The sequence below is a fragment of the Amblyomma maculatum genome, chromosome 1 (genome assembly GCF_055883805.1).
Source record: "Amblyomma maculatum isolate TAMU_Amacu chromosome 1, ASM5588380v1, whole genome shotgun sequence".
Lineage (NCBI taxonomy): Eukaryota > Metazoa > Arthropoda > Arachnida > Ixodida > Ixodidae > Amblyomma > Amblyomma maculatum.
The window spans coordinates 162,622,623-162,639,073 of NC_139344.1; the positions used below are offsets into that span (position 1 = coordinate 162,622,623).

General features: G+C 46.8%; 1 pseudogene; it reads right to left on the bottom strand.

Annotated features, from left to right (window-relative positions):
• Positions 1-1,448: 1,448 nt before the first annotated feature.
• Positions 1,449-12,088, bottom strand: LOC146204776 (uncharacterized; annotated as a pseudogene).
• Positions 12,089-16,451: the final 4,363 nt, after the last annotated feature.

Here is a 16,451-nt window from a genome sequence, read left to right on the forward strand (position 1 = left end):
ATGTCGCTGTCGTAATGACTTTAGCCGTAATAGTAGTAGTAGTAGTAGGATGGAATACGTCAACCTCTAAAAGAACTCTCACAGTCCACTGAAGTAAGCAGCAGCTTCAGCAACTATATCTGCAGATTTTCGAGAAGTAGTGCCATATGGTTCGAATGCTTATGCCCACTCTCAAAATGCTGCAAGGTGGCACTAAGAGCCCGCTCGATTTGAGTGTCTTTGTTCCGTACAACGTTCAATAAAAATTTCAACTGTATTGTGTAGTGTGGGCGTGTATCTATATATATATGCACTCATCTCGGGGGGTGGTCTGAGGTCTCGATTAAAGTGCTCGTATACGCTGCCCTTCGCAACGAGCAATTCTACCACTCAGACGTCTGAACTTATTTTGTGACCTCCAGTCTGTTTCTGCTTCAGCAGGTAATGCCGTGCTGCTTACGTGGCTATGTTCTGGTCCACACGCGTGCAACGTGATGTGTTGTGCAGATATTCAGCTCTTCTCCGTGCCCGAACTTCTGCTCCAAGTTATCGTCACTATGCGCAAGCGTAGGCACGATGGCCTTTGTAACCCAGGATCGTACAATGGGCTTTCATGTAAAATATTGTAATATAATATATATAGAAATTATCTTCGATTTCATTTCCAAAAAGTAGTACACAAGTTTAAGCTTGTCACCCGGTCGACCTGCGTACTGAATATTTTACTTTATTATAAATGGTCCGTTCATGCTCACACTAGCAACATAAAATGTGTACGACAAATATGAGTGTGTGACATGCAGGGTAATATTACAGAAATACAAGGGATTTGAAGACACTCACCAAAGGCTGCTTTAATAACCCGATAACTTTTCTAACGTTGTAACGGTGTCTTCGAGGGCGCTGAGTGGCCGTGCTGTATAGTAAATTTACACAAGTAATGTTTTTCTAGTGAAAACCTATCTGCTGCTACATGGCTCTAGCGTAGGCTCCGAAGCGCGGCCGGCTCCATCAGGGACGCAATAGGTTTTAATAATTCTTCTGCTTCTTATCTATTGGAGCAAGCTCTGCTGCTCCCCGCCCTACATTTTGAATATAGAGCAGCAGAATAGAATAGCTCTCGGCCTGACGTCACAGACGGCTGTTCCTATTAATAAAAGGGTGATTGCGGAAGAGGGCGGTAATATAATTACTTATTCAGAACTGTCCGGCTTCAGCAAACTCCTCTTTAAGTCAACCCGTAGACTGCCTTTGCACTCTACATACACTTTAAAGGGATACTGCATCAAAGTTTACGTGCCACACTTTTCAACTGCAATGAAACCCAGCGTTCCTAAGACGACTTAACTCACGTTGTGTCTTGCACAATGTCAATAGAAGGAGCTGCTTTTTTTTTTCGCATTTTTTTTTCTTGAGTTGGCGCACCTCGCGGCGGCGCCTGAAACTACTGCTCCTCGGTAGGTGCGACGTCACGCGCTCCCCTGCCTCCGCGCCCAGTCCGCGCCCTCGCCCTTCGGCCTGCTGCAGTGGGCGCCAGTTGAAGCCTGCGCACGCGGCACACGCTGCGTGGGGGACGTGATGAAGGTGCTCTCGCTTTTTGCAGTCATTTTTGAACACGAATCCGACCCACGCAACTAATGGACAAATGAAGGAGAGGGGGTGAAAAAGTACTGTTTTCTTCAAGGTTCTAACAATGGTTCAGTGCAGGGAAGGGATATATGTCGCATTTTCGATAGATGCCAGGCACCCAAAAATATCGAGCTGTGTGTCATGGTTTTACAGCAAATTCTTCTGATTCTGATTTTGTTCGGGGCCATTTCCTCCATAGCAACTGCATATATATATATATATATATATATATATATATATATAGGGGCTAATTCTATGTGTTCGATGTAGCTTGTAATTCAAAACATCTGGGTGCGATATATCCGGGCCCTATTACATTGTTTATCTGCAACTTCTAGATACCACCTGATTAGGGAAAAGTGTATATATATATATATATATATATATATATATACCAAGCCAACGTTTCGACACGAGACTATATCTCTTCGCCGTGACGCCCAGACGAAGACAAGTGCTCTTGTCGATTTTGGTCGCGGACTGAGACTCCTCCTCATACCTTGCCGAGTTTTCTTTGATATTGCGTAACCATCTCCTTCTCCTTGTTCTTCCGTAATCCTCAGCCACGGCCGGTCTCCAGGGAGAGCAGGCGCTCATTCTTACGGCCTTCTCAATCGCCGCGGGAGCAATGGGAACGTTTCTCCTTGAGTTACGTTTTCCGCCGCCGCAAGGGGCGCGATCTGCTCACTGTTCGTTCCGCGTCTGCTTCAGCGGCGGCGGGTGGATTTTGCCTGGTTTCGCACTGTCGCTCGCGGGTTTCATGGTGAGTGCAGCCCAGAAATGAAAGGAGGCGGAGGAAACAACTTTATTCAAAGCATTACGGTTGGTTGGTTTGTGGGGTTTAACGTCCCAAAGCGACTCAGACTATGAGAGACGCCGTAGTGGAGGACTCCGGAAATTTCGGCCACCTGGGGATCTTTAACGTGCACTGACATCGCACAGCACACGGACGCCTTGCTTTTCGCCTCCACCGAAAAGCGGACGCCGAGGCCGGGATTCGATCCCGCGTCCTTGGGCGCAGTAGTCGAGCGCCGTAACCACTGCGCCACCCCGGCGGGGTTATTCAAAGCATTACTAAGCGTCAATAATGTCCTGGGCCAGGGTCACCAAGGTCAACTGATCATTCAGCTCGTCAGATGCTAATCAAGCCCGCCACGTTGGAGGAGGAGGGTGTAGAAAGTGGGGTGATCGAAATGAAAGGACACAGAAGGTACCTACATGCTGCAGCGGCATGTCGTCAGCGTACTACAGACGTGAACGGATATAAAAAGACACCGTCGTTCAGCAAACGTTCGACAAGCTTGACATACATTGCGGCATGGTAGCTACTTTTGTCCTTTTTAATCCGAATTTTTCCCAAGCCTGTACAAGAATAGGAATTAAAAAAAAATCTGAATGAGGAGTGATCACATCAAAGCTTCTTCAAGGCTAACGTGACAGCAACTGTTCTGCAACAGCAAAACCGTCTTTCAGCGCTAGATGCGAAACCATTCATGTAGCACCGAAGATGAAAATTATTTCATAAAAATGTGATGTAAATTGCAAAATGCTTGCATGATATAAAGTATTAGTATAACAGTCAAAGTAAACGTTGTAGGGTTGAGTTTTAAATGTTATTACAATTAATATAATAGCTAATATGTTGTATTAAACATTATTTCAATTTTTCAAATAAACGTTGTTTTAATTAAATTTTTACATGATATGAAAACAATAAAAAATGGTTTGATATTTATGGCACCACTTGTGCTGGAAGTGGTAAAAAGAAGCCAATAAATGGTGAAGATGATACCAGATGCAGTGACTTACAAATGAGTTCACCTGCTATGTCGAAAGTATCTAAAGCGTAAAAGAAGGACACTCTCACTGAAGACACATTTCAAGCCCTATATAGCGGCCCATTGAGGTTCTCTTCTTCGGGAAAGTAAGGCTAATAACGACATGCTAGATGCGAGGGCCGAAACAGTTAGCGGCACTTGACTACATTGTCAAGACGGACATTTCATCTCAGAGCAAAATCAAGACACCTTGCGTCGATGCCGAAAAAAAAAAAAAGCTGTGCCGCAATCAGTAATCGAGGAACTGAATGAAGGGATGGCATCTCCTGCGATCCGATTACCCACTGTCACATATTTCGGTTTACCTTACGTCGCTGGATATATTGTAAAATTAATCAACTTCGGGTGTGACGCTTGCGCTATACTTCTTGAAACTAGCGAAAGAAGCAGCCCCATGTACTAGTGCCCACAAAACAAAGCGGAGCGCGATTTTGGGGAAAACGTGGTCTCCTTCGTCCGGGCTGCTGAGGGCGAACACCAAATGTGTTAAGCTGAACACCAGGGTGACCCACACGCATCCAAGCTATACACATGCACATCCGCTTGCAGGGCGCTCCTCGACATGAAATTTTGGTCGTATGTCTGCTCCGTTTTATTTTGGGGGTACTAGAACACTCTTCTACGAGGACAATATTCTAGTGGGCTGCATTATTCGAAACCAGAGCTTGTTGCCGTATTGGACAAGAGTAAAAAAAAAAAAAAAAGAAAAAAAAAATGCCGTACACCTACTACACACAAATGCTCTCGAAGTACTTAAGATCCTGATTCAATCAGCACATGAGAATTCAGCACTGAGTTGCCCGAAAGGAAGTGACAACAACCATGTTATTAGGTCCGCTTCTTTGAGATTTGAAAACTTTCTCAGAATTCTTCTTCTCTATTAATTATACCTGGAAAGTGACAGAGAAGAACGAGAGGCCAACTCCTTAATTATGTGCACAAGCCGTACAGGAAGATTTTGAGACTGAATTTTTTAGACGCAGGTCGCATTTTGATGCAATGTGTAACTTTGAAGGACAATTGTTTTGTTGTTTGCCCCTCTTTTCAATTCCGCCTAACTGTTTATGCCCATTTCCTTGATTGAAAGTAGTCGCGAAACTACATATACATCTTCTGTCTTTTAACATTTGTATTGAACAAAGCTAGAATAGCCCACTCCACTAGAGAAATGAAATTTTAACTATATGAGTAAAGTTTTGTTATTTACTCTGAATCTGAGACTCGCGATGACTTTTCGCCGGTGCCTTTTCTGATCTAAACTAAAACGGTAGCGGTTGACAGAATCTCCACCCAACATTTCACCATGAACTCACGTCAGGTCGCGCTACACCTGCTTACAACATTCACAGGCAAATCGCATAGCCTGGTACATTTATTTTCGTAAAAAACTTTGGGGCAAAAAATGTTGAAGTGTACCCGAAGCTTCATTTGACTGTGCACGGCCCCACTGACGAAGGCGCGCGCGTGCGTGAGCCGATTGTTGACTGGATTTTATTCCTTGTACACGATAAATGTTCGATGCTGATTACGGGCTTTGTAAAAACCATAAGGGGCGAAATGTCAGGATCTGCCGGTTGCAACTGACGCGGGCGGAGCTAAGAGTGAGCGCGCGTTTTCCTTGCGCGTGAACGGTTGTTGCGGAGCAGTGGGGCGGTGGCAACCCCACTGAGGTGCGGCGGGTGGTGGAAACAGATCCCATTGGAGAGGCCGTAGGAGCAGAAAAGCGCGCTCTCCTTCGAGACCGGCCGGGCCTCAGCATGGGATTAACAGCCGCTAGAACCTCATGTTAAGCCGTACGTAAACCCCAAAGAGTTCAAGAAGCATGACAGTCAAGGCTTCGAAATGACGAAACCTCAAATACACGAAAATTATATGTGACGTATAGAAACAACAGGGTACGTGAAAAAAAAAAGCGCTTTCTCTAGCATACGTTGTAATCATGTAGAAAGTAAGAGATGAATGTACAGGAACGCTTGTAATATCTGCATTCCCCCTATGAAATGATACTTCGGGAGCATTCTCACTATTTTGCGTGTCTGTATCCAAATTCACACAACCTAGGAGAAAAAATCGTCTTGAGATGTGACGCGGAACGAAACTGAATTGGGAACAGTGTCGTGTTCCTTATTTCGAATTTGAATGCTCAACCAAACATTCCGTAGGCAGAAGATATCCGTACTTAAACTGGCAAAAAGTAAATATGTTGTTTGCTAATGTTAGTGGGTTGTTTGCTAATGTTGTTTGCTAATTATTTCGAGCTGTCACTGTGCTGCTGGCACTGCTTACGCCATGCAAAAACCCTAGTTTAACCAGCCATGACCTCTATATTGACGCAGCGGCTGAATTCGTGGATGAAGGGATGAATGAATGTGTTTCCTTGATGTTCTGCACTTTAGAAAAGCTTGTCCGCTGCGCATAAATGCAGATTACAATACGCACAGCTATTTTCTCGGGGAGTGCGCACGGTTGGCCAAATGCATAACTCCCCCAGCTCATTTTACTCTTCGTCGCTTGATCGGACGGCAGGATCGCACCTGCATGATGTACAGTCCCTGATCGTCTGGCTATCTGAATAACCGCCGTTCGTAATGCCATTTCTGCGTTTTAACTGCCCGTTGATAGAGTATTTTAACGCCTTCAGCTAAGAAACTTCCGGCGCTACAGCTGAAGTGATGTCATACCTGTGCGGCGAGATCGCTGTGAATCATGTGACACCTCCCGCCTACGCAGGCAGCGTCTGGGGTGCGCTTATAAAACGCAGAAAATAATGCAATCAGCTTAAAAATACGTAATCACAGCTCATAAATGCATTTCCAGCGATTTCACAAAAGGTCAAAATACCTGTGCAGTACAACTTTAAAGGTAGCGCAGACACACGAAATCACTCAATTTGTAGCTCAAAATCCTAAACATTATTTACTGGTTTTCCCATAGCATGCCTATAAGTCCGAAAAGGTAGACAAAAGCAGCTAGTGCTAAACACTTCAATTATGTCGCAATAGTTACGGGAAACGTCTACCAGCGCTCAGTGTTTGATGGGAATGATATTCTTAATAATATTACTATAAAACATTTCTACAATAAAAACATTCTAAAGTTAACCCCGTTTTTGCCCGAACGGAAAAGTACAAGAGAGAGAGAGGGAGAGAGAGAGAAAACATTTATTGCTCTAAAAAGTTTGTGGTTTTAGCGGCGGGCCGATGTCTTCATATCTTCGGCCTCTTCACAAGGTCGGCGCCCCTATTCCAGGGCACCACTGAGTCTTGCTGCTTCGCAGGCGTGCCGCACCAGTGCCATTTGGGCCGTGAGCTCGCTGCTGGTCAGCAGACCCTCCCATTGTTCCGCACTCGGGTTATTTAGTTTGTGGAAGGCTCTGTTTCGTTCGCATTCCCATGTGATGTGGTATAGTGTGGGGGTTGCCCCGCACCACGGACATGTGTTCCTGTATTGTGTAGGGAACATCTTGTGTAGTATGTATAGATTGTGGAATGTCCCTGCTTGCAGTCTCCGCCAGCAGACCGCCTCGTGCTGTGGTAATGGTGTGTGGGGTGGTGGGTATTTGAATCTCCGCCCTCTGTGGCAGTTTAGTATTTCTGCATACGTTGGTTCCACCGTTATGGGGTCCTCCAGGGCTTCTGACTGCCCTGCTCGGTTCGTGATCTCGCGAACTAGGCTCTCTACCCTCGAGTTACCCTCTAACCCGGTGTGTGACGGTATCCAGAAAATCCTGTGCCTTAAGGAATTTATTTGGAAGCCTTGCTGTGTATTTGGAAGCCTTGCTTCGAGGAGGATGCTCAGCGCTTCCTTGCTTATTTTGCCCCGTGTGTAGTTCCTGTATGCTGCTTTGGAGTCTGTTAGTATTATGAGATACTTGTTCCTACGGTAACCTTCAGCCGCCGCTAGAGCTACGGCAGCCTCCTCCCCCTCCGTAACCGTACAGTTTCTTAACGTCGCACTGCTGATTGGTTCCCCCATGTTGTCTACCACTGCTGCCGTGACTCTGAACTTTCTGGTCCTGCGGTCCCATGGGTATAGGGCCGCGTCTGTGTATACTGTATTTTCCATTGTGGCTAGGTTCCGCAGCACATAGTCTGCCCTGGCCTGCCTTCTAGCGGCGTGGAGGTTGGGATCCATGTTTCTCGGCAGGGGGCTGACATCCAGTGTTTGACGGACCTCGTCTGGAATGGTGGCTGTTCTATCTACGATCCCTTCTACGTCGTGTCCTAATCTCTCTAGGAGCCTGCGGCCGGTGACTGTCTGTTGGAGCCTGACTATTTGCGCACTTAGCTGGGCGTCCGTCAGTTCTTCGAATGTGTTGTTTAGGCCCATTTGTAGCAGCTTTTCATTTGATGTGTTTTTTGGTAGGTGGAGTGCCGTCTTGTACGCTATTCTTAGCAGCGCCTCCGTCTGTTATTTGTCTTTCTTGGTCATGCGGTGGTATAGCAACGAGTACGTGACTCTTCTGACTATCAGGCTTTTGACGAGCTTGATCGTGTCGCTTTCCTTCATCCCGCTTCTGTTCTGCGATACCCTCTTTATCATGCGGCTTACTTGTTCTGTTGACGTCTTGAGTAGACTGATTGTGTGGGTACATCTTCTGCTTCCTTGGATCCACATGCCTAGGATGCGTATCATGTCCCTTTCCGGTATATTTTGGCCTTCTAACCTTACTGTCAGGTCCACCTTGGTGGGGTTGGACCCTACCCTAAGAAGTTCCGACTTCTCCGTGGCACAGGTTAGGCCCCTTTCTCTCACGTACGTACTCTTCTACACATGTTGCTGCTTCCTGCAGTCTCTCTTGCTTTTGTCCTAGCGAGCCTCGATTCGTCCAGACCGTAATGTCGTCGGCGTACATTGCGTACTGGATGCCATCGATCTTGCTGATTTTTCTGGCCAGTCCGATCATCGCAGTGTAGACGAGCACTGGTGAGATTACGGATCCTTGCGGCGTGCCCTTTCGTGGGGTGGTGAAGGTGTCGCTTCGCAGGTCTCCCAACCCCACTGTCGCTGCGCGTTCTGATAGGAAGGATCTTACGTAGTCGTGGGTCCTCCTTCCACAATTGGCGTTGTTTAGGCCTTCCATGATGACTTCGTGGCTAACATTGTCGAAGGCCCCTTTGATGTCCAGGGCCATGATAATGTTTTCGCCAGTTCTGGGTGCCGTGTCTATGATTTCTTCCTTTATCTGCAGTAGGACGTCTTGCGTTTACAGGTTCGCCCGGAAGCCGAACATGCTCTGCGGGTACTGCTCCTCGGCCTCTAGATATTGTTGGATTCGCCTGGTGAGGATTCTTTCGTACAATTTGCCAAGGCACGACGTGAGCGAAATGGGTCTCAGGTTCTCTATCTGAAGCGTCTTGCCGGGCTTGGGTATCATAACCACGACAGCGTGCTTCCACTCCTTCGGGACCATCCCCTCTGCCCACAGCATGTTGAGGTACACCGTGAGCTGGTCGATTGCCCCGTCGCTGAGGTTGCGAATCAAGGCGTTCTTGATCTTGTCTGCGCCGGCTGCTGTATTTCGTGTTGTCGCTCTTATCGCCGCCTGGACTTCCTCTCTCGTGATCGGCCTGTCCATTGCAGGATTGTCCGCCCCTTGGTACTCCCCGTCGTAGTCCTGGGGGTTGTCCTTTCCGTAGCATTTGATGCGGACTGCTTCTAGCAGTTCTTCGTCTGTTCCGTCGTACTGGTGGTCCAATTTCTGAATTGCCTTGCCACTTTCTGTTTTTGTCTTGGTTGGGTCCATGAGGGCCTTTAGTATGCGCCACGTGTTGGCCGTGCTGAGCGTGCCGTTCAGTGAGCTGCTGAACTGCTGCCATCCCTGCATGGCCATTTGTGTTGCGTACTCCTCTGCCTTTATCGTGATTTCCGCGATCCTCTTTTTGAGTTTTTATTTAGCTTTTGCTTTTTCCAGCGTTTGGTGAGCCCGCGTCTTGCCTCCCATAGCTCGAGCAGCCGCTTGTCCACCTCCGGTACTTGTTCTGTTCTATCTATTTCTTTCGTATAGAGTTCTTGTATTTGTTTCAGTTGTTGGCCCCACTCCTCCACGGAAGTGATTTCCCCTTTTAGTTGTTCGCAGTGTTTGCGGAAGGCGTCCCAGTTGGTAAGGTGGGCCGTTCCGATCTTCTTCTTTACGTTGGCTGCTTCAATTGTCGTTCTTAGTATGTAGTGGTCACTGCCTAGGTCTTCCAGCAGATTTTCCCACTCGGCCTGCTTTGTTCCCTTAATATAGGTGAGGTCAGGGCAGGTATCTGGACTCACACTGTTACCTCGCCTAGTCGGTTGATTTTCTTCCGTTAGGAGGTCACAGTTTATGCTTTCCGCCGCCACGCATATCTGTTTCCCCTTTCTCTCTGTTTTTTTTTTTTGGTATCCCCAGCTCGCGCTTCTTGCGTTGAAGTCACCCGCGATTACTAAGGTGTTCGTCTTGGCTAGTTTATTTGCTTCCGAAAAGAGCTTGCTGAAATCGCTACCCTTTTGTTTTGGGGGGCTGTAAAGGTCAACTACGAAGGTGCTCTTTGCCTTGTGCTTCTTTTCGGGTATAATTTCTGTTATAATATGTTCTATCTGTGTGCCCTCAATCTCTTTGTGTGCTATGGTGACCAGCTTATTGCTGATGAGGGTAGCGACGCGTCCGTTTTCCTGACATGTGTATCCCTTCAGGGTGGGTGTGGTGTTAGTCTCCGGTAGCATGATGATGTCTGGAGGTGTGTGTCTGGTATTGATGAACTGCTGGAGGAGTCCCTGCTTGCGCCGGTATCCCCTGCAGTTCCACTGCCATATATCTAATTGGTTCTGTCCTGCCATGTTGCGTCACTGCTTTTTCCACTTTGGTTTTCTGCCCCGAATCTTCTTTCATTAAAAAGCCTGTCTCTGGCGTCGTTTGTGGTTTTTTGTGTGCTTTGGCTTTTAACGTATGTTCGGAAATTTTGATCTTGTAGCGCTACTTTCTGTTGCAATCGCATCAGTTGGTTTTGCATCATACTCATAAAATTTTCCAATTTGCTCTCTAAGATTTGTGGTTGTTGTGTGTGCTGCTCCAAGGGCTGTTCCGGCGCTTGCGGGGCCGGGTTTATTATTCGCGGGGGCGAACCCTGTCTCTGGAGCTGCATTTCCTTTATGAGGTCATCTATTCTTTTTTTAAGTTTCCGCGTTTCCTCGCGGCAGAGTTCGAGCTCCTTTTTAAGTGCCCTATTCTCCTCAGCGAGTTTCATTTCATTGTTTGTTTGATTTTGTTGTCCCGAGTGCGGAAAAAGTGATTTGGGAGGGCCTGCTCCCCAGCTCACCTTCACTCCACCTTTCTTCTGTTGTTGCTTTTGTTGTCCCGGGTGTCCGCTTTGCTTTACCAGGGGTGGGTAGGACTCGTCTCTGGTCCGACTCTGTCCCCGGCTCTGGCTCCGCGACCGGCTTCTGGACGGGCTCGACTCATCCCGGGCCTGGCTCCCGGTCCGCTCCGAGCTGAACCACCTTGGTCCACGTCCTCCCTTTCGGTTCCGGCTCCGGCTTTGTCGCTGTGTGGGCCCACCTCGTGTGGGTCCTCCTCGAAGCTCTTCGGCCGTCTTGAGCCGGTGCTTGCACTCCCTCGTGCCGGCTGCGTGATCGCCTCCGCAGACCAGGCACTTGGTTGTGCACGAGTGTCCTTCCATTGGATTCTGCGTTCCGCAGAGTCTGCAGGCCTTGCTTCCCGGGTTGGGGCAGACGTCCGATCTGTGTCCTTGTTGACAGCAGATATAGCAAATCTGCCGCGTCGGGCGGTATGGGTAGCACCACATCTCTTCTCCGTAGTATAGTACTTGTCTTGGGGTAGTGGGTCCGTCAAACGTGGTGACGGCTGAACTTGACTTTCCAAGCATCCGGGCGCTGTGGATCTTGACTCCCTGCGTCCGCACCCTTAGGTTGGCTTTGAGTTCGGCAGATGATGTCCCCGGTTCTATACCGTGGATCACGCCTCTCTGAGTGCCTTCGGGGGCTGCTACGTAGGCGTTGACTTCATACGCTCTGTTGCCAAACGTAAGATGGGTAATACGTCTTACGTTCTGGGGCGTATCTTCATCGTCTGTGCTGACTATGATGATGTTCGAACCGTTTCATAGTCTTATAATTATGTCTTCGCTCTTGCACTTTGCACCGGTCGCTGCGACAACGGCTCGGGCGACTTGATGGGTTTGTAGCGATCGTATCACGAGGCCCCTCGGTCTCAGGATCACCTTGAAGTCGTCTTTTGGGAGCGGCGGCAATCTTGGGCCTGGCCGGCGCGCCGCTTCCTTCTTGTCTTGCTTCAGCGCAGCTGGCGTTCCAGCTGCCGTCGAGGCGCCCCCCGGGGTTTTCGCGCCTAATTCCGCTTGGGCGGGAGGCGGGAGATCTCCGGGGTTTTTCCCTTCCTTGCGGGGTTTCCTCTTGCGTTTCAATCTGGCTAATTCCCAATTTTGGTCGTATTCCTGCTCGATTTCGCTCTGCGAGCCCTGCGAGCCCAACATGGCGACATCGTTTGGCGCGAAAATCGCCGCGTTTCCCGCCTCAGCCGTTGGCCGAGTGCTGACGTGGCAATCTTCTATCTCCTGGGTTTCCATGAAATATTTTGGTGATGCTTCTGATGCCCTCTCAGTGTTGGGTCGGTTGTCGAGGTAGAGGGCCGTCTCCATCGCCGTCGTCGCTCGTGACGAGGCCGGAGAGTCCTCGAACGCCCGTTGTCGCGCTAGGCCTAACGAGGCTTAGCTCGCACCCCGCCGCTCGGCAAACGCAAAGTCCGGTATAAAACCCAAAAATGGGCCCACCTCTTCGAATTTGCTGTCCAAGTGGTCCGCTTGTGTTCCTCTTTAAGCTCCAACAAGAATTTTGGAGATCTGTTGAGATGATTGGGCCTGGCTGGTCGAAATGTGCGGAGCTCATGCGAAGCACGTCCGCTCCCTCGAGCTACCGCAGTCCCATCAAAAGTACAAACATTCACCATTGATCTTATCAATAAAAGAATGGAATGAACAGCCACCCAGAATCGCCACCATAACAGAATCATTTTTATTTTAGTCAGCATTGAAAACCTACCTTGAATCATTACACTTTCGGTAAATATATTGGACCACTATGCTGTCTCTTTTCCTACGACTTTTTTTCTTTCTTTTGTATGAATTTCTACCGCGATTGCATTATGCTCAATTTCTAGGATATAATGCTGTGTTATCTCTGGGTGTGTTCATGAGTGCTACTTCACAATCTCCATTTCTCTGTTTGTTCTATATTTTTGTTGTTGTTGTTTGTTTGATTGTTTCTTTAACAAAGAATTGTATACTGGCTTGTGTCCCCCCCTATGCAATGCCCCCAGCGGGCCTTTAGGGTATCTTAATAAATAAATAAATAAATAAATAAATAAATAAATAAATAAATAAATAAATAAATAAATAAATAAATAAATAAATAAATAAATAAATAAATAAATAAATAAATAAATAAATAAATAAATAAATAAATAAATAACAACGTTCTTGATGAACATGTGAAGTTATGGTGTAAATTTTGTGCCAAGATAAGTTGAAAGAGAACAGAAAAAGGTTTGTGGGTGGAGAGGGGGTTGCCTCACTTCTTCATCCAAGCCATGGTTTCGACAAGGGGACTTGCCTTCATGTGGGCCGGGACAAAGCAAGCCCCTTTGTCGAACGGTTGGCTTTGCATACGGATTAAGGTTCCCCCTCAACCCTTCTTTGGTTCTGTTTCATACTCTGTAGCCATCTTCTTCTTCTCGCTCGTTCTACCCTGGCAAATATAAGTCTATCGTGTGGGCTTTCTTTTGTTTTCCCTTAAAGAGGCGCGAACTTCTGAGCTTAATTTTATGAACTGAATGTGTTCGTCTTCGTGTGCTGCGATCATGTTCTATTGTATTGTTTCGTTTGGTTTGTGGGGTTTAACGTCCCAAAGCGACTCAGGCTATGAGAGACGCCGTAGTGGAGGACTCCGGAAATTTCGACCACCTGGGGTTCTTTAACGTACACTGACATCGCAAAGCACACGGGCGCCTTTTTTTTTTTCCCGCCTCCAATGAAAAGCGGCCTCCGAGGCCGGGATTCGATCCCTCATCCTTGGGCACAGTAGCCGAGCGCTGTAACCACTGCGCCACCCCGGCGGGATTTGTATTGCATTATGTATGGATCTGAAACTAGCCCTTGGCCATGGGTCCAATAGCATAGTGGATATTGCCCCGCCGGGGTGGCGCAGTGGTTACGGCGCTGGACTACTGGGATGCAGGATCGAATCCCGGCCTCGGCGGCCGCTTTTCGATGGAGACGAAAAGCAAGGCGCCCGTGTCCTGTGCGATGTCAGTGCACGTTAAAGAACCCCAGGTGGTCGAAATTTCCGGAGTCCTCCACTACGGCGTCTCTCATAGCCTGAGTCGCTTTGGGACGTTAAACCCCACAAACCAAACCAAACCAAGCATATTGGATATTGTGCTGCAATAAATTCTTTTTGAAAGAGGAAAGAAATAAAAAAAAAATGAAATTGTGCAGCAAATATTTAGAAAATACCGCTCAGGCAGTAAAACGAAAGTGATCACGGCAATTTATTTCAGAGTCTGCCCATCACTTCCCATTGCTTTTGATCGCCTAGCGCTCTCTCTGGCGGCCATAATAAGGCTCACTGGCACCGCACCATCTATGCAGTGATGCCGCCTGGTACAAAGCAATCATTTCCTATCACTACAATTCTTATGTCGTCGTCATTAAAAACAAGCTTTATTTCGCACAGGTGCCATCAAAGAAAGTACACGAGAACGCGCACATTTTATCACTGTGATTCAATTTCGTTAACGCAACTGAGTAGCAACAAAGAAACTGCTCAGTGAAGGTATCTTTTCTTTTATTCACGCTTTGTTTGTTTATGATGTTGTTGCAGGTTCTTCACCTTGGTGTTCTGGTAGTGTGTGTCGATCCGGTTATAGGACTTAACGGCGTGTAATATGTAATAAACAACTATTCGCCAAAGTGTCCGCTCCCTGCGGGATAACAGGATTGTTCGGCGAACTGTGAATGTTGTTGCGAACACTGCAACCCCTTTGTGCAACAACGACGTCAGTAGAAACTGGGCCTAAATCGCATTTCCCCCCTTTGTTCGGTGCGTAAATGAGGACAATAAGAAGCTGGAATAGCGATGCGGGCTCCAGATATAGCCCCCTTTGTGCGAATGGCGTAAGACAAATCGCAGGTCCCTATTTTGTTCTCTGAGCTCCGGAAAAGAGCCAATTGAATCGTACGCTTGAACTGTACCCGCACCTTGTGTCCCGAAGCAGCAAAACACGTGCTGCATCATAGGCCACCGGGAGCTCAAAGGGCTTGGAGGCTTGTTCGTTTCCTTCTATCAGCCAAACTTGACACAACCAAGACTGGTTCAGGCTGACTGAACCTGCCCATGAAAAGAGCAGTTTAAAACCGAATTTGCGCGTTCAATAAAAGTTTTACATGCGCATGTGTCCCTGTTTTTGTGACCCCATAAAAGTGGGCTTGGCGGCACCGGCGCGAACAGAATGAACAATTCACTTCTCACCCTTCTCCAGGTGGTGGATATGTTAAAACTTGGCACCGACTGGATGGTGCTGGTGCCTTGTTTGTCGTGTTTCGCCTTTGTAATCTGTACCCTGTATCGCTCCTATCTTGTTCCTGACCGGACTGATAGTATCTCTAATAAATAAATAAATAAATAAATAAATAAATAAATAAATAAATAAATAAATAAATAAATAAATAAATAAATAAATAAATAAATAAATAAATAAATAAATAAATAAATAAATAAATAAATAAATAAATAAATAAATAAATAAATAAATCTCGGCTACAAATTTTTAAGGGTCCTGTGTTCTCGAAAAAAAAAAAAAAGACGCATTGCCTCGTGGCCCAAGTTCCTAGTGATGTTACCAGCTGACAAGGCATGCCCCTTCCAATACACCTGCAGACATTTCAGACGTTTGGTTTGCGTCAATGCTTCGAAACACATTTTTGTTTTAGTACAGCCGCATTCTGTATACTTTTGTGGCCGACAGTATGTATGCCTACAGTGTTATTAAGCGTTCAGTAAGATATAATGAGGCGCCTTTTGCTGCTTAAGGCTCAAAGACTAGTAGGATATGACGTTACACTTTTATAAATTAAACGTTTCTAAAGAAGTGCACTGGTGCAACACAGAGCTTCAGAAAACATGCCATGGATGGATCAGCTAACGTTTTCAATTCTAGCCTATCGAAAGCCACGTTGTTTCTTGTCAACCTGCACTAAGTCTAGCAATATTTGAGAAAAAATTCTTCTAGTGAGTCTAGCTTAATATCACTCATACTAGCGTCAGCAACAGCCATCACAAAGCATTCCGTATATGAGACAGCATAGCTTTGTCTAATATTTTACCACTATAGCTGCATAGAGATTTTTAAATTTCATGTTCTCAACAGCCCAGCTTACCTGAATATGAAAAGTGGCTTACTGCAGCCACGTGAAGCAGAAAAGAAGCCATACCAGTTTTACTCAGTTAACTACCTGGCATTCCCCTGTTTGCTGCAGCTAAGAAACTCCTGCCCGAACTTTTGCACCTACTGTAAGTTACCCACCCTCGATAGGTTCGACATACCTAGATAATATCAAAATATCGAATAGGCCTTCAGCATGCGTAATCAGAAAGAATTGACGTACTATTGTAATAGTTCTCTTTTTAATACACGAGATAACAACGCCCCAATGTTTTATCCCTTTTCTCCCAACAAAGAAATGTGAGGTTACTTAGTTCAGGTGCAGCCTATTCGACTTACCGCTTGAAGTAATCGGTGCTCTTGAACTTATTTTGCACCGAATCTAGAGCGCAACAGTATTAAAATGCGCGAAATGACACGCCAGAAAAAAGTTTCGTCATAAAGAGCCCAGTCTTATCTGTGAATTAAGGTACAGTCGCAATGCTGAGACCTCGTTGTCTCTTGCCTGTCATGAACTTGTGCCGGTTCGTGTTCTCCCCAGTCCCCACTGCTCGTTAATCTTC